The sequence below is a fragment of the Erythrolamprus reginae genome, chromosome 1, assembly GCF_031021105.1.
Source record: "Erythrolamprus reginae isolate rEryReg1 chromosome 1, rEryReg1.hap1, whole genome shotgun sequence".
Taxonomy (NCBI): domain Eukaryota; kingdom Metazoa; phylum Chordata; class Lepidosauria; order Squamata; family Dipsadidae; genus Erythrolamprus; species Erythrolamprus reginae.
Genome location: NC_091950.1, coordinates 359,571,724 through 359,594,251, shown reverse-complemented (window position 1 = coordinate 359,594,251; position 22,528 = coordinate 359,571,724). Strand labels below are relative to the sequence as shown.

The following is a 22,528-nucleotide window of genomic DNA, read 5'->3' as shown; positions in this document are numbered from 1 at the left end:
CTGTTTTTTTCAAGCCAATAAAGTACTGGGCAGATATATAAACCTTCTAAAGATTTAGGCAGCAGGATTCAGTACATTATTCTCTGTGTCACCACATGTAGTTCCAAGTTAAAGGAATTACTGACTTAACCTTTGCACACTCCTTTATTCTCATAATGATCAGAGAACGTTGGGCAGCTCATCAGCTCAGCCAAATCCAGTAAATTTCAGAGATGTTGAAGACCCTTATTTGCTTAGCAACAATTCACACTCTCCCCCTTGCTTGTGGGACTCAAAGAAAATAGAGTCATCAGTCTATTTAAATAATACTATAGGGGGATATAGCATTGCTTCCAGCTGTATGGATTCAGCTCTAGTGATCTTAGAAGCCGATGTCTTAGAAGAACTTGAATGATTAAAGATAAATAAGGCAATGGGTCCAGATGGCATCCACCCCAGAGTTCTTAAAGAACTCAGATCTGTCATTGCTACCCCCCTGACTGATTTGTTTAACCAATCCCTGTTAACAGGAGATGTTTCTGAGGATTGGAGAATGGCCAGTGTTGTGCCTATCCACAAGAAGGGCAGTAGAGAAGAAGCTAGTAACTACAGGCCAGTTAGCTTGACATCAGTTATAGTTAAAATGATGGAGACTCTACTCAAAAAGAGGATAAATCAGCACCTAAAAAACAGTAACTTATTGGACCCAAATCAGCATGGCTTTACTGAAGGCAAATCATGTCAGACTAATCTCATTGATTTCTTTGACTACGTCACAAAGGTGTTGGATCAAGGTGGTGCCATGGATATTGCCTATCTGGACTTCAGCAAAGCCTTTGACACAGTTCCACATAAAGAGCTGATAGATAAATTAGTGAAGATTGGACTTAATCCCTGGATAGTTCAGTGGATTTCAAGCTGGCTGAAGCATAGACATCAGAGAGTTATTGTTAATGGCAAGTATTCTGAGCAGAGACAGGTTACAAGCGGTGTGCCCAAGGGTCTGTTCTGGGTCCTATTCTTTTTAATATGTTTATGAGTGACATAGGGGAAGGTTTGGTAGGGAAGGTTTGCCTATTTGCCGATGACTCTAAAGTGTGCAATAGGGTTGATATTCCTGGAGGGGTCTGTAATATGGTAAATGATTTAGCTTTATTAGATAAATGGTCAAAGTAATGGAAACTGCAGTTTAATGTTTCCAAATGTAAAATAATGCACTTGGGGAAAAGGAATCCTCAATCTGAGTATTGCATTGGCAGTTCTGTGTTAGCAAAAACTTCAGAAGAGAAGGATTTAGGGGTAGTGATTTCTGACAGTCTCAAAATGGGTGAGCAGTGTGGTCGGGCGGTAGGAAAAGCAAGTAGGATGCTTGGCTGCATAGCTAGAGGTATAACAAGCAGGAAGAGGGAGATTGTGATCCCCTTATATAGAGCGCTGGTGAGACCACATTTGGAGTACTGTGTTCAGTTCTGGAGACCTCACCTACAAAAAGATATTGACAAAATTGCACTGGTCCAAAGACGGGCTACAAGAATGGTGGAAGGTCTTAAGCATAAAATGTATCAGGAAAGACTTAATGAACTCAATCTGTATAGTCTGGAGGACAGAAGGAAAAGGGGGGACATGATCGAAACATTTAAATATGTTAAAGGGTTAAATAAGGTTCAGGAGGGAAGTGTTTTTAATAGGAAAGTGAACACAAGAACAAGGGGACACAATCTGAAGTTGGTTGGGGGAAAGATCAAAGGCAACATGAGAAAATATTATTTTACTGAAAGAGTAGTAGATCCTTGGAACAAACTTCCAGCAGACGTGGTTGGTAAATCCACAGTAACTGAATTTAAACATGCCTGGGATAAACATATATCCATTGTAAGATAAAATACAGGAAATAGTATAAGGGCAGACTAGATGGACCATGAGGTCTTTTTCTGCCGTCAGTCTTCTATGTTTCTATGTTTCTATTTGTAACCCTATTTCTTGCGAACCTCAGCAACCATATTGTCTGCCTCTTCCCCTTTGCATGTCAAACTATCTGCTCTTAACTGGACCACAAAGAATTATAACTTGGCAAAGTTATAAAGCTGGGTCAGAAAAACCAACAATTTCCCCCTGGAATAAAAACAACTTGCATTCATTTCAGGAAAGCAGTAACTCTGTAATAGCTATTTATGGATGGGGATTTTCCAAGGCAAAAGTAGAGAATTAGCTTTCCTTGAAACCAATGTTCTTATCCCTTGTACTATGGTACATCTATCAAAGCAAAACCTCATTCATTTAAATTACCATAGTGATCTCCCTACAGAGATCACAATACAATCCACATTGATTTCTGTAATACAAAATTGGTTATTGTATACCTGGATAATGTGGGGAGCCACCAGCTGTAGAACCACTTTGCCAGGTTCATGGAATACTTTCATGCCCTATTTACATGCTTGATTGCAGATTAGAGGATCCGGAGACAAGTTGCAGATCTCAAGAGGTGTAAACTGCTTTTTATAATCTGAGAAATACTTCCTGCCACGAGAAAAGCATAAGAGAAGGCATTGTGACTTTAAAACTGCGGTCCTCAACTGGTGATTTATATACCAAATTGGGATTCAGAAGTAGTGAGATCAGGGGTCCCCACTGACAGTGGAGGTGGCTGAGTGGTGGTGGAGGGGGAATGGTTCTCTGTAAGTAGCTGGCACAAGCACCACCAGCTCCCCCCAGAGATTAGGACTGCCCCCACCCTCCTTGCCTTTCGGAAACTCCTTAAAACCCACCTCTGCCATCAGGCATGGGGGAATTGAAACATCTCCCCCTTGCCCATGTAGTTTCTATGTGTGATTCGACTGTGTGCTTGTTTTTTATATATTGGGGTTTCTTTTGGATTTTTTAACCTAAAACTGTAATTTAGATTGCTAAATATTAGATTTGTTACTATGTATTGTTTTTTACCATTGTTGTGAGCCGCCCCGAGTCTACGGAGAAGGGCGGCATATAAATCCAATAAATCTAATCTAATCTAAACTAATCTAGTTCCAACTCGGCTGCAGCCCGATACCAAATCATGGACTAGCAGTTTGGGGACCTTGGTCTAGATAACACAGGAAAGTTACTGAAATGTTAAGTTTTAATAAGTCTTCCTGTAAATAATAAATATAATAACGTATGCATTTTTCCCAGAACATATGGACTTTTCTTTCTGTTGTAGTGAGTCATATGTTATTTAATACAGTGATTGATGGGATTTAAGATATAGCAATAGTAGCAATAGCATTTAGACTTATATACCGCTTCAAAGTGCTTTACAGCCCTCTCTAAGTGGTTTACAGAGAATAAGCATATTGCTCCCAACAATCTGGGTCATTTTACCGACCTTGGAAGGATGAAAGGCTGAGTCAACCTTGAGCCTATTGAGATTTGATTTGCCAACTGTTGGCAGCCAAGCATCAGCAGAAGTAACTTGCAGTACTGCAAGACATCGAGGCTCTGGAAGTTGCTGGTCTAAAATATTGCTACTCTGACAATTCTTATGACTATACATAAACAGCAGATAGAAGAGAAATAAAGCTTGGAAACCTGTAGGCATCATGCTCACCACATGGATTCCCAATTATCCCTCTGCATAAATCTGGTCATCTGACTATCCTTAGCACCAATATACAGTATATCAGCCTCTTCACCAACATATATCAGCTTCCACAACTGGAATCTGCTTCCCATGTGATTTTTTAGACTCCAAATTGTTGGGCTTCTCTGAGCATGGATTGTTCAAATCCACCTTTCTCTTCATAGTATTGCTAAAGAGCACATGGACTAACTATTCGCCACAGTGAAGCAGTAATCAAGAAGCATAACTGAATGGAGCTGAAATGGTGTATATTACACTGACTGGCAGGCCCGTAGAATTTATGGCCTGCTCTGGTGAAAGCAGCCTGCCAGCTATGAAAAGTAACTGGCACAGAACTTTCTCATTGCTCTGCTGCCTGTCGAAACTTGGAAACACCTATAATTTAATGTGTTCCAAAAGGTACTACTCATTATTGGATGTGTTGTGGTTGGCTCTGGGCCAGTTCCTGCTCCAAGGACTGTGGGGGTTGATGTGAGCAAATCCTCCCATTGTCAGAAGCCCTTTTTGCTGCCGGCTGCTTCTGACAGTGAAGCCTCTAGGGAGGATTCTGAAAGTGAAGTGGGGTCGACGGAGGAGGTGAGGACAGGCAGCCCATTAGATAATTGCCCCGTTAGTGAATCATCTTAGTTATCATCATTAGATTCTGAAGGTAGGACATTCATAGATGTGCGCAGATGCAGGGTGATGTCAAGGAAAGAACAACTGCGTAAATATTACAGGAAATAAGGGAGATCACCTTTGGCCAGGGTAATTAGGCTAATGGGGCTGCTGTTAAATAGCCAGGGTTGCTGCCTCTGGGCGTGGAAGTTTATCCGTTTGATGATAGTGAGAACTGCGTTTTACATCAGGATTTCACAAGGACTCTTTTGACCTGTTTCAAAGTTTTTCCCGGACTCTTGGACGAACTCAGTTAAGTTTTGACTCAAGGACTCTGAAAGGGGGGTAGCTGTGACATCTTCACAGCTGACTTTTCTCTGCTCTGTTTTTGTTTTGTGTTCCTCACAGTGTTCAAGGCTGTTGACTTGTGGGAGAGCACTTTAACTGACTAACAGTGTGTTTGGAAGTATTTTCCTTTCGATAAAACAACTTTAGTTCCTTTACAAATGTATATGTTTGAATTTCTCTTTTTGGATTTAATTGGGGGCTCTCAACAAGAAGAACAGGATGTTTCATTTTAAAGTTGTTCACTACCAAGCATGAGTGGAGAGCTCCCTTTTTTTGTCTGGATAGTGATACATGAGGGAGACTGTTAATTTTTTCCCATATTCCACTACTAGGACAGTTATTAACTTGATATATCTCTTGATATCATTGTGCATTTTCTCCTGAAGCTAATAAAAGCCATTACATGGAGTATGACTTTAATCAGCAATGTAGTGTGGCAGAAAAGAATTGTATCTTCCTTTCACTGTAGGCTTGATAACTATCAGGCTTTCCCATGTTTATTACTGTAATAGCAATTTTAAAATGGAAGATGCCAATGTAGATGGAATATTTAACACCATTTTAGTTCCATTTCTTCTCATCATTACATATATTTTAAAGCATGCTCATCTATTGACTGCTAAAAACAGGTATTTCTCACCAAAATTCTCCGTCATTTGCTTGCCTATGCAGAGTATTCCTTTGCTTAGGATTAATATACTGTACTTCCATTCCAGGGCACTGTAATGAAACAAGGAGAGCACATAGTAAGATATGAATTGGGGATGTGTATTAGTGCTTTAAAGCACATCCCCTAAAGTAATCCTTTCTTAATAGAGATTAGTTCTAATGGGCAGAAAGTCAACCTAGCAACATTGAATATACAAATAAGGTATTTAGAATGTTATGTTTTTCTGGATATGTTCAAGTGGCCCAGAAACACTCATAATAGAATAGAATAGAATAGAATTTTTATTGGCCAAGTGTGATTGGACACACAAGGAATTTGTCTTGGTGCATATGCTCTCAGCGTACATAAAATAAAATATACATTTGTCAAGAATCATGTGGTACAACACTTAATGATTGTCATAGGGGTCAAATAAGCAATGAAGAAGCAATATTAATAAAAATCTTAGGATATAAGCAACAAGTTACAGTCATACAGTCATCAAGGGAGGAAATGGGTGAAAGGAATGATGAGGAAAGCATATGTGATCAGAACAGAGATATTTAATTAAAAGCATGATGATATTTAATTCTTTGTGATAACCTCATGAATCAGAGATCAATCACACATCTGGTAGAATGCAGAAGGGCCTTTCCTTTCCTTTTCATTTCGCATGTCTGATGTTGCTGACTGATATGAGAATGCTAAAATAATTAATCACTATTTTCTTGTTCCTAGGCTTGTCTATCGGGTTAAAAATGTGAACATATTTAACATATTTTTCTTTTCAGGAAATGTAGTCTTCTTTTTGCAAATGCTTTGAAGAGAGACCAATAATCCATGATTGGAAGCAGCCATTTAGGATATCAAGTGAAATCTTCTGCACGATTCCTGAGCCTCGTCTAAAATATGCCTTTATTATTTTTATTGCCTTTTTGTAAATTCATATTTTATCTCAATCCTTTTTTAAAAAAAATATGGTAATCCAAACTGACTACATTTATTGAAGTGGGATTAATCTGCAGAGTAGAGTAGAACTTTTAATTGTCATGATTTAAAAACTGTTCTTTGGCTAATGCCATTTTAAATTACTTTTGTCTTTTTGGCAGCTTCATATTACTGATTCATATTCAACATACACACAATTGTGATCTCAATTACAGCCTTTTCAGATGTATCATTGCTAAGACTAATCCTAGGCTTCAGAGAGTTGGGGGAGACTCTTCCATTATTTTGTAAAGCACCCTTCCAAATGGTTCACACAATCTTCCTGAGTCCAAAATATTTCCCCCACTTCCAGCTTCAACAGAGAACTTAATCTTATTTATTTACTTACTTACTTACTTACTTACTTACTTACTTACTTACTTACTTACTTACTTACTTACTTACTTACTTACTTATTGGATTTGTATGCCGCCCCTCTCTGCAGACTCGGGCCGGCTAACAACAATGATAAAAAACAACATGTAACAATCCAATTTAATAAAACAACTAAAAACCCTTATTATAAAAACCAAACATACACACAAACATACCATACATAACTTGTAATGGCCTAGGGGAAGGAATATCCTAACTCCCCCATGCCTGGCGACAAAGGTGGGTCTTGAGTAATTTGCGAAAGACAAGGAGGGTGGGGGCCGTTCTAATCTCTGGGGGGAGTTGATTCCAGAGGGCCTGGGCTGCCACAGAAAAGGCTTTTCCCCTGAGGCCCGCCAAACGACATTGTTTGGTCGACGAGACCCGGAGAAGGCCAACTCTGTGGGACCTTATCGGCCGCTGGGATTCGTGCGGTAGAAGGCGGTTCCGGATGTATTCTCGCCCAATGCCATGTAGGGATTTAAAGGTCATTACCAACACTTTGAATTGTGACTGGAAACCGATCGGCAGCCAGTGCAGGCCGCAGAGTGCTGCAGAAACGTGGGCGAATCTAGGAAGCCCCACGATGGCTCTCGCGGCCGCATTCTTCCAGTCTTTCTGAAGCATAGCCCATCTCCTTATAGCACTTCTCATCCAAAAAATGTCGCTAGTAATTGTAAAAATGAAATTCCTTTTATAAGCATAATTATTTCATCCCTCCTCTATTCACTTACTGTAAGAATGCTTTTATTATTCCTTGTCAATCCTCTTCCAACAATAAGGAGAAAACTAAGGCCTCCACCTTAGTTTTAAGTTATTAAAGTTTACTTCCTAGAGTTTCCTTCTAGAACTATATAGCTGTGTTTGTCACCATGAAATCACAAAGAAAATCTGGGTGGAATGAAGGATGCTAGTTCATCTTTGGATAAATAAACATTTTGGGGTTTGGCCGGACTTAAAGGGACAAGCATTTTGTGGAAGAAAAATTGAAAGTGAATCTATCATAAAATACAAAATTCAAATAGCATTGTATACAAAAAGCTATTCAAATCTAAATAATAAATTGGCCACTGATCATTTTCTAACCCTCACTGTTCATTTATACCACAATAACAGAATAACAGAGTCGGAGGGGACCCTTGCTCAAGCAGGAAACCATATACAAGTTCAGCCCAATGGCCCAATTTCATCTTTAAAACCCCCAGTGTTGGACCCCACACAACTTCTGGAGGCGAGCTGTTCCATTGATTAATTATTCTCACTATCAAAATATTACTTCTTAGATTTGGATTGGATCTCTGTTTGATAGGTTTCCATCCATTACTTCTTGTCCTGCCTTTTCACATATTTTGGAGAACAGGTCTTGTTGCGGTTAGCTCTAGTCCATCTCCTGCCCCAAGGAATGTGGAGGTGGATGTGGGGGAAACATCCACATGCCGCAGGCCTGTTTTGCTCCTGATGGAATCTGCCGACGAAGCCTCCTCTGACCAAGGAAGTGTGAGTGACAGGGAAGAGGGGAGTTTGGCAGACAGACCAGGAGGAGATCAATCATCTGTCTCATCCTTGGATTCTGAACAAGAATTAATGACACATCCACGCATGCGTAGAGTGATGCAGAGGAGACAACAACTGAAGGATTATTACAAGAGAAAATGAGACTACCTGTGGTTGGGTGGGGCTGCTGTAATTAGTGCTACAGATAAAACTGCAACCTGGTGTTTTAGCCTCATGGCAGTTTATCTGATTCATTGTTTCGTCAAGATCGTGGTTTTTGTGCTGTTCAAGATTGTGTGTGGACTCTCTGGACTTTAGAATTGGACTCAATTTCCCAGTTATTGGGTGAGCAATTGGACTGCATTTAACCTGTGCCTTGTGTGTACCAGAAAATCCCTTTGACATTTACAAAGGGAGCTGTTTCTGTTTTTCTGTTTATAAAAACGTTTGGGTTTTCCTTTTATCATGTGCTGTGTGTCCTCCTGGACTAATTACCCTGTAATTACAGGTGGTTGAAACATGCCGGCAGAACAAGGTCTACTCCCTCTTCTCCGTGATAGCCCCTCAAATATAGGAAGACTGTTTCATGTCACCCCTCTACATACCCAGTTCCTATAACTGTTTGTCATGTTTTAGCCTCTACGTTCTTGCTAGAGTCTCAACATCTTTTGTTTTAATAAGGAAAAACATCTTATTTTATAAGGAAAATTCCCACTTCAAATTGGGGTTCATTCTCTGTGCTTATTTCTGGAGAATCACATATCTTAATATACCTACTACAACTTTGTATTCAGGTTCTATTTATTTAGCAGGATGCAATCGCCCAATCACATACAGTGAAAAATCCATCAATCAGATTTGGCTTATTGGAAATACTTCTTTTATTCCATAGAACTGATTGCATAGACAGCCACTCACATAGTTCTGAAACTCAATCTCCACATGTTTGTTTGTTTATTCATGTATTTATTTTTAGCTGCCTCAATCACTGAAAAAACTCTGACACCGTGTAAGAAAATCAGGATTAAAAACAGAAATATAATAATACAAGAAAATATAGTCCTTGGAAAAATAACAGTGCCCTAAAAATAGTCACCAACCAGGAATACCCATCATTCTGTCCCTCTACTGAGTAAGAAGTATTTCTATGGTCTGTAAGCCAGTCTTTATACTGTGAACCAACCCTTTTACATTTAGTGTGTTACAAATCTTTAAAAAGGCAAACTTGACTGATTTCTTGAACACAAAAAAGTTTTAGATTAGCAACTTTTGTCAAAGCAGCCACATGAAAGAAAGGGTTAAGCTCTCCCTGCCTGCCTGATGTAATTCCAGTAATTATCCCAGCAGCTGCTAATTTGATTTTTTTGCAAGCATATTAAATGCAAATATATCCTTAATGTCATGTCTAATTTGGCCCTGTGTTTATTTGAGCTTGAGAAAAATCTTCTTTAAAAGATTTGTTTTATCATCTGTCTCTGCTTCTAGCAATGAGTTTCTTGCTATTATTAGATATAGTACGAGATGCCTCGTATAATAAATAGTTAATAAATAGTCCTGCTCATTTACTAATACAACATTTTTCTTTATTGGATGTCACTTGATTGACTGTTCAAATATAATTTTTGAGCAGTTATAGGAAAAGGCCAGAAAGAATACCAGATACATAGTATACTGTATTATTTTTGCCCTTACTTTCAGCACAACGTTCCACAAAATTACATTAATATCTTCCCTACAGGAAGATGCATAGCTTTGTTTACCTTTGTATCTGACAGCTGAGTAGCTTAATGACTGAATTTACACAATAATTTGTTGTATTCACATAGCACTCTGTTTCTTAAAATAATGGTCTACGTACAATTTGCAAGTATGCCCAAAACTAAAGAACTCACATTATGTTAGTGCAGTGTGTAACCATAGTTGATACAGAACTGAAGTAGAGAAGCATACATTTAAATCCTTTCTTGGTCAATGCACATTTTATATATCAATTTAACCTCTAGCACAAGTCAATTGTAAGATTCATATGGTATCCCAAGTATGAAGACGCATGAGAACTAATGAGAAGTCTATCTATAGTAATAATAATAATAATAATAATAATAATAATAAATACATGATTTTGTAATATTTTGTACAGAATGACAAGCATTAATAAAAAAGTAGTGCACAACCTAGATCAGTGGTGCCAAAAGAACATGTGCATGTGCTATCACATATGCGCAAGTGCCCACACCCATAATTCAATGCCTGGGGAGGATAAAAACAGCCCCATCCCCTGGAGGCCCTCTGGAGGCCAAAAATGGCCTGTTTCCCAACTTCTGATGGGCCCAGTAGACTCGTGTTTCACTCTCCCCAGGCTCCAAACGTTTCCCTGGAGCTGGGAGAGGGTAAATACGCCCTCCCTCATCCCCCAGAGGCTCTCTGGAAGCCAAAACGCCCTCCCAGAGCCTCTGTGTGAACCAAAAATCATCTGGCCAGCACGCACATGCACGCTGGAGCTGAGCTAGGGCAATGGCTCATATGCCAGCAGATATGGCTCCGTGTGCCACCTGTGGGACCCGTGCCATAGGTTCACCATCACTGACCTAGATGTTTTGCATGCATATTATAGGAGGGCTTATGCGCCTATGAGAATCTGATGCCCAATGTCCTGAGATAGAGCAGAGGTAATGATGCTAACACTGGGGAGCAAATGAAAATACAGATGAAACTTCACTCACTCACCTGTTGTTCCCCAGCAGTGCAATCCGGTTCCTAACTGATATCAGTCTGTGATTCGGGGATTGGTATCTCTGGACTCTGTGGTAACCCACTCTCTGGAAAACTCCTTCCCTGAACTGTTGTAAATGTGGGCCAATCACTAAGTTTCCAAATTTTGACTATGGGAACACTATGATGTTCTATGAGTCTACGGAGAGGGGCGGCATACAAATTAATTAAGTAATTAATTAATTAATCAATCAATCAATCAATTAAATAAATAAATAAATGATGGCTGCAACATTGAAGACCTTTTGTTAGGCCATTTTTTTTAATGCCATCATAGAAACATAGAAACATAGAAGACTGACGGCAGAAAAAGACCTCATGGTCTATCTAGTCTGCCCTTATACTATTTCCTGTATTTTATCTTACAATGGATATATGTTTATCCCAGGCATGTTTAAATTCAGTTACTGTGGATTTACCAACCACGTCTGCTGGAAGTTTGTTCCAAGGATCTACTAATCTTTCAGTAAAATAATATTTTCTCATGTTGCCTTTGATCTTTCCCCCAACTAACTTCAGATTGTGTCCCCTTGTTCTTGTGTTCACTTTCCTATTAAAAACACTTCCCTCCTGAACCTTATTTAACCCTTTAACGTATTTAAATGTTTCGATCATGTCCCCCCTTTTCCTTCTGTCCTCCAGACATAAATTTAAATGATCGCTCAACTAATAGATGTAAACCAAAGACTACTTCTAAAGGATGTGATTCCTTGAACTAAAATGGGGCATATCTAAAAAGTAGCACAACAACTTATATTGAAGAGGGAAGACATTTGGATTTGGAAAGAGTTTAGTTTCACAAGGCGAAAAATGCATGAATTGCCTAGATGATTGTAAAAGGTGGATTTGCTGTAATGTTGCTGGTAGTCGTAACTTATGTTTTTGTTATTTTAAACAGTTTCATAATACAGTATTAGCAGAAAATGTAGATTCAAGCAATCCACCAGCCAGAATCTTCAGCTAAAACTCTAACATCACAGCAAGGAGTTGGACTCTCTTCCTGTACTGGTGGAAAAGGGAGAATGTTCCCTGCCTTTCATGTTCTTGTATTATTCAAACTCTGCTCCAAAGGATTCCATCACACAGTGATGTTTTAGAGCAGGACTAAAATAAATAGTAACAGAGGTAACTTCCTCTTATTTTTTTTGTTATACAGACACATACACAGTTACACATAGCTAGCAATTTCTTATAAAAGAAAGCATTTCCAAAAGCAGCAATTTATGCCAGAAAACATCAGGGGAAATGCGCTTTGTGTATTGAAACTCCTACGCATGTATCAATTTCCCCAGGTTTTCAAAGTATGTTTGTGAAAATACAGTAAACTTGTCAGATTTAAAATATCTGCATTAGGTCACACACTCAATAAATGACTCCCACAAGATGGCAACGTCTTCCGAATTGTCTACAGTGAGTAAACAAAGGACAGCAATGCCAGACTACAATAAATAGCTACTGAGGAATCAATATGGTTCAAAATAGCAATTTTTTTCATCTGTGGAGGTGCACGTGGTTTCCTCTTACAGAGAACAATTGTATTCCTATTAATCTGATCCAAAGTTCACTCAAGTCCATATAAACTCTCTAATTTATCTGGCATAAATACTTGCTATATTAATGTTTCATCTAATTGCAACTACCAGCATCCTGCCGCACTGTGGAGAAAGCACATATTTTGTTAATAGTATCACCAATTATAAGGTGAAATTCGTGGCACAACAGCACAGAAGTCACATTTTTTGCACTGCTTTGACATCAAGTAGGATACTGGACATCAAATCAATTTACTCATTACATTCTCAAAATCAAGCTGTAATGGACTGCATAAAGCTGTCTTAACACGAACACAAACAAGGACATAAAAAGAAAAGAAAAGTAACCATCTTACAATGAAGCAGCCCATCAAAGAACCAGCTTGCAAAACGTTTTGGATTATTTGATACAATTTATGGGGAAGTGAATTAAGATTAGACAATTCACATATCCCATCAGTATAATCCTCAAAGGTTTCTGTCAAAGTTCCACCAATCAAAGCCTCATAAGAACCATTCAATCTACACTGAAGAAATAAGAAAAAAGGAACAACAATATAAATTAAACAAGTACAGTATATGAACAATTAAATCCCTTTAGTAAAACCAATGATTTAACATTTTTCCAAAAATTACTGTTTCCAATTCTATAATAAACTCAGACAAATTGGTTGATAAGTAGAATTGCATGATCATTTATGATCCATCTTTTATTGAGAAATCCTGTCCAGTATGCTCCAATATTCAAGTGGAGCATATCAGATTATAAAGTAGTAATAGTTATGTGTATGTGTGTATGTATGTGTGTGTGTAATTATATTCATTTAATATTTTAATAGATTACTGTCTACAACTATCAAAGAGAAAGGGTGCAGAAACAGGATGGAGATTTTTACTATTTCTGCTATTTAACCATTCTGTTTTTTAACCTACTAGAAATTTTCTCAAAGCTTCTGTCGATTTGTCCTTTGGGAGGATGTTAACATTCACACCAACGTATCTTCATTTAGTGCAGCTCAGGATGTCATAGTTTCATGCCAATAACAGAGCTACATAAATTCTTATTTCACCTCATGAGTACAAATTAGTAAATCAGAATGGAAGGTATCTGTGAGTATGAATGCTTCTAACAAACATACTTTGCAATCCTGAACTGAGCAACAAATTTGTAGTCTGTAGCCTAAATGGCTGCTTTAAACTTCATGGTTCTATAATTATATGAATACACTGGAATCTAAAAGAAATCAGATTAGAAAGTAGTTTTGTGGATTGTGTGTATGTGTGTGTGTATCTACATATTTTATTTATTTATTTTGTCCAGTACACAATGAGGGTTTTAGTGGATATATATCTATATACACATAGTAAAATACATGATGAAGGTTATAGAGGAGATACTCATAGTAAAATATATCTAAGAAAGAATAGAAAAGAAGGTATAGTAATAGAACATATCAATGAAAGAATAGAAGAAGAGATATAGGAATAGAAGAAAGGTATAGGAGATATAGGAGAGCAATAGGACAGGGGACGGAAGGCACTCTAGTGCACTTGTACTCGCCCCTTACTGACCTCTTAGGAATCTGGATAGGTCAACCATGGATAATCTAAGGGTAAAGTGTTGTGGGTTTGGGGATGACACTATGGAGTCCGGTAATGAATTCCACGCTTCGACAACTCAGTTACTGAAGTCATATTTTACACATACATATACACATCTATATAAAATGATGTTGAGATTCTAGAAAGAGTGCAGAGAAGAGCAACAAAGATGATTAAAGGAATGGAGGTAAAAAAACATGCAGAACAGTTGCTGGAATTTCAAATTTAATGAAAAAGACTAGGGGTTTTCCAGCATCTAAGGGGCTGCCACAAGGAAGAGAGGGCCAACCTTTTCTCCCAAGCACCTGGACAAAAAAATAAGAGATAACGAATCTATAAATAAGGAGAGATTTCCTGACAATTAGAACACAGTGAAAGCGCACATCACAATGGGGGAGAATGGATCCCCTCCTTCTCCTGGAGTCCATTCCCTGCCCCACTTGCTCCTGACAGCACTCCCCACACACAGTCTCTCTCTCTCTCTGGAAAGCAAACCCAGAAGTAGCTGCCTGCTGTTTCCCGCCCGTCAGACAGCAAGAGAGAGAGTGAAGGAAGACAGATTCAGCTCAATTTATTCCTCGCCAAGATGCTCACCCATAAGCCAGTCTCCCTCCATTCCTTCCTCCCTCCTTCTCTCTCTCTCTCTCCCTCACTCCTTGTCTCTGTTTCTCTTCTCACTTGTATAGAAAGTCCTGCAGCCCTCTGTGCTCTCTTTGGGGTTTTTCATTACCCATTTTTCTTTTTTCCTTTTGGAAATCTGGGCTGGCAGAGGAATGAGTGGAGGAGGCTTCCCCCCCTCCTCTCGTGCGCACCCTCCCGGCCCTGCCATAGCCAGCCAGTGGGTCGCAAGAGGAAGAGAGGGAAGGGGAGGGAAGCCTCTGCTGCAAGTTGTGCTCACATGAACACCAAGCCATGCCCACCCAGAACCAGGGGAAAATTTTGAATTCACCCCTTGCGCGAGGTGGTGGTGTCACACATGCATTGCATTATGGTCGCAGGCGTGCACAGGCTTTCGACACACGACGATAAAAAGATTAGCCATCACTGCTCTAGGAGACCTCCAAGATCCCTTCCAACTCGGTATATAACATCTCTGTTCCTGATTAAGTTAAAGGAATCTTCAATATTATGAAAATTAGAGTTGGTAATCATTTGAAAACAGTTAGAAAACTGAGAGATAAGCCAGTTAGCTGGGGCGATTGTCTTAAATACGTACAGGTCAGGTCCTTTTCATTTCTCAGGAGCTAAGAACAATAAAGTTGACAATTAGAGTGCGGGTAGAAGAAAAATTGGGCTGACCTGGCCAACACATGTCAACTCCCTTTCTAGAGTTTATTTTGTGACAGCAAACAGAGCAAACATTTCAATGCTCCTTAAGAAGGTGAAAAAATTAGTAGGAAGGACATCCATATTAGTTAAAGAAGGGCAGGATGAATTATGTGTTCACTGTAAATTGAAAGAGAGGGAGGAAGGAAAGAAGGGAGAAAGAGCGTGAGAGAAATAGGCAAGGACATATTTGCAATTTTTAAAAACCCCTTTGGTTACTGCCATTCTAAACAACTGCCAGCCAGTCTCAAACTTGCATTTTTGAGAATGGTTCTACAGTAGGAAGTATGGATCCTATGCTATAGCATGATTAATGTTGTAACTGTATTTAATAAACTTAATTTTAAATTAAAATTTAATTTTCTGAATCCATTTCAAACTAGTCCAATCCAGTCTGAGGAAAGAAACAAAATATGCACTCATATCTGTGAGACTATTAGGGGAGATTATATAAGGGCTCAGTACAATAATGTTTTGATATTAGCTATTTCCCTTTTTTTAGTGAACTCCAAAGTAATGTGAAAGCCCTTACTACATTGCTATTTTATATTCCTCCCACTAATAAATTCACTTTATGCGTACTTCCCTTAACACATGCATATCTGTACACAGAGAGCTGCATCAGAAATTTCTGAGAAGGTGGAATAACCCCTTTGCATATTAATTTGGTAATTCTTATCTCAACAAGAACTGAATTAATTTTCCCCTCATCTAGACTGTATTCCCTGAAAATATATGCCATAATAAATGTATTATTCTTCAAAGTGCCACTCAAGAGTGTTCACTGTGCAGAAAACATTGAATTATCCTTACTGCGGATTCATTGGTAGCAGTAGATACAATTCACAAGCAAACTATAATTAATAATTGAATCCCGAGAGCTATTAATAGGAATGGTCTCAGAATTAGCTGCAACTTACTTGGCCTAGGCTTTCTCCAATAAAGCACTCCAAAACCCATTGCGTTCTTTTGAGTACAAGAAGACTAGTTGTTCATTTTTGGTGGAAAGCAGGTCATAAACAATAACACCCAACCATTCTCCATACTGCCAAAACTGGCCACAAAGAGAAGAAAAAGATCCATACAGTGACAAGACCTCTTCAAGAAGAGTTCATGGGAATTAATGAGCCATCTTTTTACCTAACTTTATCTTTCTGTGTAGATACCTGCTAGATTTGCAATGTGAAGTCACTGAAGGAGTTGCAATATAGGATTAACAGAGGAAAGAAAAGGAAAACTGTTATCCCCTTCAGCTCTCCTTTCTATCAAATACTTATTTTAATTCCCAGATCCGGATTTTTTTTTTCTTTCAGTAAAATACCCACACAAGTTTTCCACACTTTCAAAACTGTTGGTGGGGGTATTTCAACAGAGCAGTCGGCTTTGCCAATGCTTCAAATTAGATTAATCTTATAATCCAATCTTCTACTCTAGCTATTTCATTATTTTACCATCTTTTTGCATACAATAATATTTCCACAGAAAAGGCAACTTTTGTCAATGAGATAAAATAAAAACTATACCAACACAAAGATAGTAATAATAATAATTAATAATAATTTATTAGATTTGTATGCCGCTCCTCTCCGAAGACTTGGGGTGGCTCACAACAATAATCAAAGACAATATAACATTGCAACAAATCTAATATTAAAAGAGAACAATATATAAAACCCAACAATTAAAAGATCATGCAACACATACATACCAAAAACATAAAATATAAAAGCCATGGGGAGGTGTCTCAGTTCCCCCATGCCTGGCGATATAGGTGGGTCTTGAGTATTTACAAAAGACAAGGAGGGACATTGTTTGGTCGATGTGACCCGGAGAAGGCCAACTCTGTGGAACCTTATTGGCCACTGGGATTCATGCGGTAGAAGGCGGTTCTTGAGGTATCTGATGGGCAGTATTCTGCCTTTTCTGTGACGTTATTAGATTTATTCAAACTTTCTCCTACTTTCCGTTTCACCCCTTTTAAATTAATAATATCACCAGATGTATATAGCTTAAAACAGAAGTGGTACCTTGAAATGAAATATCCCAGCATAGTCCTTCTGGAAATTCTGGTCATTGGGAACAACCCACTCTAAAATGCCTTCATTTAAGGTGAAACTTGCAACACCTGCCAAAAGCCAACAGTCTCCTGAAAACATCAAAGTTTATGAAAAAGATAAATGTAGATTAACCAAGCAATTCCTTGTTCCAAGTCATGTAACCTAATAACCAAGGCCAAGCTAAATTATTTTGACATCTGGGGCATATCATGAACAAGAAATAAGCATCTAGCTTTTATTATCTAGAAATTTGGCCTCTACTATAGATTGTTGGTTGCTTTCAAATCCATTGTGCAAAAGCCAATGTGTGTGGGGGGGATTGTAAGAGGCTGTAAGAAGACAAAACAACTGTTAAAACAAATAAGCCCATCACCTGCTGTTTGAAGGCTTTAATGCATAGAAAAAATGGCAGGCTTACAGGTGTGCTTAAATGCACATTTACAGAAATTGCATTATTCTGCATTGATGTAAGTAGTCACCAGTCAGTCACAACCTATTGTATACATGTTCTTTTACAAGTCAAACAGACTGCTTGTGGCTGCCGCGGCTTGGACAGCTTTTTGAAGCCATTTTCCAGTGCCATAGGTCAAGGGCTTTATGTCGGCTTCCTGGGTGAGGGTTGCCACCCCTCCCAGGTAACTGATGGTGTCCCACTTCCTCCCCACTGATCCAGGGTGGTTCTGGTCCACTTCCAACGGAACCAGATTTAACCCCCCCCCCCCGGTCGATGTAGATTTCAGGATTCCCTACAGAGCACAGGGAACACAGAGCCACAATATAAACTCAATGCTCGTGTCTGCAAGGGTAAAGAAGCCTTTACCCAGTGACGGGCTACTAACCTTTTTACTACCACACTGTGGGCGTGGCTTATGCATTTTGTTTCAACATCTTTCAGTGCAAATTGGGTGCCCTGGGGTGGAGCTCCAAATTTTGCTACCGGCACTGCGTTCCTGACCGTTCCCGTAGAAGCCCATCACTGCTTTTACCCATACTCTTACATGCATGATAGTTTACAAACAGGAAGCAACAAGGATGACACTCAGTTAGAATACAGAATATAAAATATCACAGTTGGAAGGGACATTTGAAGTCTTCTAGTAAAAGCCCCTGTGAAAGCAGTAGACCATATACCAGTGATGGCGAACATATAGCACGGATGCCACAGATGGCACACTGAGCCTGGGGAGAGCAAAACATGAGCCTATTGGGCCCACCAGAAGTTGGGAAACAGACCATTTTCGGCCTCCAGAGAGCCTCCAGGGGACAGGGAAAGCTGTTTTCGCCCTCCCCAGGCATTGAGTTTTGGGTGTGGACACTTGTGCATGTGCAATAACACACACACACATGCTCTTTCAGCAATCAAGGAAAAAAAGGTTCGCCATCACTGCCATATACCATTTCAGACAGATGGCTGTCCAGTCTCTTATTAAAAGCCTCCAGTGATGGAACACTCACAACTTCTGAACACAAGCTGTTCCACTGGTTGACTGTTTTGTTAGGAAATTTCTAAATTCGAGATTGTGTCTCTCTTTGATTAGTTTCCATCTGTTGCGTATTGTCTTGCCTTCAGGTGCTTTGTGACAGCCCTTCAAATATTGGAACACTGCTATCATGTCTCCTTTTGTCTTCTTTTCACTAGACTAGACATTTATTTATTTATTTATTTATTTGTTTGTTTGTTTGTTTGTTTGTTTGTTTATGATTTGATTTGATTTGTATGCTGCCCCTCTCTGGAGACTAGACTAGGCAGCTCCCAACAACCCCTACCCAATTCCTGCAACAATTCATCATATGTTGCTCTTCTCTGTATTTTTTCTAAAGTCTCAACGTCTTTTTTACAATATGATGACCAAACTGGATATAGTATCCCTACCTACCTCTAAATTTTGCACTCTGGATCCTAAATTCATGAATGAGTGCCTCTTTGTTGGTTTTATTTTCCCTCCCTCTTATTCAAGACAAGGAGCAATTACCCACGTTTGACTATGCTGATTGAATTGCTATGGATATTGAAATCAAACACACCTGATGGAAGGGGCAGTTATCAGGGAAGAAAATCTTTTTTTAATGTAAGCCTCAGATCCAATTCACTGATCAGTGAAGCATGCAAAATCAAAAGCTTGGTTCTACTGCTAGTTATTCGGTTTAAGAAAAGATCCTATTGAGAATTATTCTGCCATTGAAAAAAGTTATTCTATAACTGCAAATGTTATACTCTTCATTATTACAGCATTCTTAGAAAATGGAAAAAATTAATTCAGAAATCAAACATCAAACAGATTATTACAGAGGTGGGTTGCTAAGGTGGAACGGTGACATGTGCTCGCCCCCGTGGCTCTGAGTGCTAGCGGGGTCCAGGGAAATTACGCTACTGCAACGGGGCAGGGAGCGAAATCGTGCACAGGTGCAGTAGCGTAATTGCACTGGACTCCGCTAGCACTCAGAGCCACAGGGGCGAGCACACGTCACCGTTCCACCTTAGCAAATGGAAAAATATGTGACTTTCAAATGATTGTTTAATAACCAATAAAGTATGCATTGGAGAAGTTCATTGTTTATCCATGAGCAGTGTTCCCTCTAATTTTTTTTTGGGTGGTGGTGGAAAAGTTTAGTGTCTGAGAGGCAGTCCCTTCGGGACTGGGCGGCACAGAAATAATAAATAATAAATAAATAAATAAATAAATAAATAAATAAATAAATAAACAAATAAATAAACAAACAAACAAACAAACAAACAAAAAACCCACCCTGTTTTGCCTCAGAGAATTTCAAAATAAAATACTGTACTGTGTGTCTATAACAGTGAGGTCATAATAGGGCAATTCTATCAATATCAAAATGCCACTTAAATAGTTGAGCTAGTTTCAAACTAGATTTTGATTTTCTTTCTCTCTTCCTTACTCCCATTCTTTTTCTTTCTCTTTTCCTTCCTCTCTTTTTTCTATCTGTTTCTCTCTCTTCCTCTCTTCCTCTCTCTCTCCTTCCCTCTCACTCTTTCCCTCTCAGCTTCTGGGCAGGTTTGGAAAACTCTGAGTTGATGATGATTTTTAAGTGAGCGATTGCTCACTGCTCAGCTTAGAGGGAACTATGTCCACGAGTAAAGCTTTCAACTTTCTCCCTTCATTTGGGCATTTGGCAATGCACTCTGTGAATCTGAAAATGTATTCAAAATTACAGAGAGATTTAAGAAACATCAGAAAAATGTGAATCAACATTGTTTTTGAACTATTATCAAGTAAATGGAGAGTATGTGACTTTCAAATGAGCGTTTAGTAATAAATAAAATTGTAGTGCTTATGGAGGTTCACTGCTTATATATGAGTAAGACTTTGAAGCCTTGCCCTTTCATTTTGCTTTCGGCAACGCTCTCTGTATATCGGGAAATGTATTCAAAATTATAGAGAGGTTTAAGAAATATGAGTTATACAGTTCAGAACAGTAAAGCTGGAGGTAAAAAAGCACACAATGACTGTGCACAAGTTTGAAAGCAGCTGCTGACATTATACATTAATAAATAACATTAGAAAAATGTATAATACCCAACATAATGCAGGCACTTAAGGCTTCTATACTGAATTGTTAGAGATACCTGCAAGATTGTTCATGTGGATTACAAAAAGAAGAAAATGTTTTTTAACGTCATTTGTAATATTTTCATCATTCTTAATAATACATAGGTTTTTTAAAAGCTATTTTCCATTTCTGGTGGCTTTGAAAATGAGACAAGTCCATAAAGATGTACTATTCTGGAACTCTGAAACCACTCTAGAGCAATCTAAATGCATAGCTTTCAAAATCCTGAGTATTAATGAAGAAGATCTCAGCAGTTCTATGGAAAGAAAATATGTATTTGTACTCATGCTTTAATGGGACATAGTCGTTTAACATTTATTGCATGGAAAATATTCATTTAAGAGAAAAATTACAAGGATAATTGTTTAAAAGTACGGAGGTAATTGCAAAACTGATATCAATGGAGAAAGACACAATGGAATTATATGACAAAATATATGAAAATGGCAAGGAACCATAATAAACATGTTAACCCATTCTCATTCAGTGAAGGCATACTGAAGCTATTATTACCTCTGTTTACTTCTATTTAACTAGAATTTCCTCCGAAATGTCCAGAGCACAGAAAGAAATCTTTAAAAGAATAAATTTCCAGTCATTTTCAGTGGTGAATGTTATCAGATGGCCGTTATTCCAGATAGTCACAGCCCATGGAACAAAATTAACCTTAATTATTTTCACAGTTATAATTCCACACAATAAAACGATTGTTTTGTTAATTCAAATATACTTTTCAAAGATTTTCAGATGCTTGATTGACATTCTAAGCAACTTTCCAAGAACAAACTCTGCATAAAAAGCTTACTGAAGTCAAAGTAAATTATATCGAGGAATGCTGTTGATATAATTTACTTAGACTTCAGTAAGGCATTTGAGAAAGTAGACCATAACCTACTACGAAATAAAGTAGGAAAATGTGGGTTAGACAGCAACACCACCAGATGGATTTGTAACTGGCTGACCAACTGCACTCAATGGAACTTCATCTACATCAGTGGTTCCCAACTTTTCTTTGGCCATGCCCCACCTAAGCATCTCTAAAATTCTGAGGATCTCCACTCCACATATAAATCTTATTATTCAAAAAGTGAAGTCCTGCTCATGCGGAGAAAGCATAAAAGGCCATTTACTTAATTTAAACAAGGTTCCAATTGCCCCCATTAAAATCAATTTGTCCCCCTGTGGGGCATGGGCCCATGTTGGGAACCACTGATCTACATGCAGGGAAGTGTGCAGTGGCGTACCCCAAGGCTCTGTTTTAGGCTCAGTATTCTTCCAACATCTCCATCAATGACTTGGATGAGGGGATAGACAGGGAAACTCATCAAATTTGCAAATGACACCAAAATGGCAGGAATAGCCAACTCTCCAGAAGATATTTTCATACGTGACACTTTCCCAGAGCATACAGGAACTTTCTAGAAGTTATACAGTGATTCCTCGTTTATCGCAGGTGTTCCGTTCCAGGACCACCCATGATAAACGAAAATCCGTGAAGTAGGGACGCTATACTTACACCGTAAATATAACGTAAAAAAACACCGCCCGCCCCTCACCCAGCGCTCCTTTTTACCTGTGCCTTAAACCAGCAGAGAAGGGGAGGAGACGGGTGGTGGTG

At 38.7% G+C, this 22,528-nt stretch overlaps 1 pseudogene; it reads right to left on the bottom strand.

Annotated features, from left to right (window-relative positions):
* Positions 1–18,341, bottom strand: part of LOC139153902 (calpain-8-like) — a 57,406-nt pseudogene extending 39,065 nt beyond the window's left edge.
* Between the last annotated feature and the right edge of the window lie 4,187 nt (positions 18,342–22,528).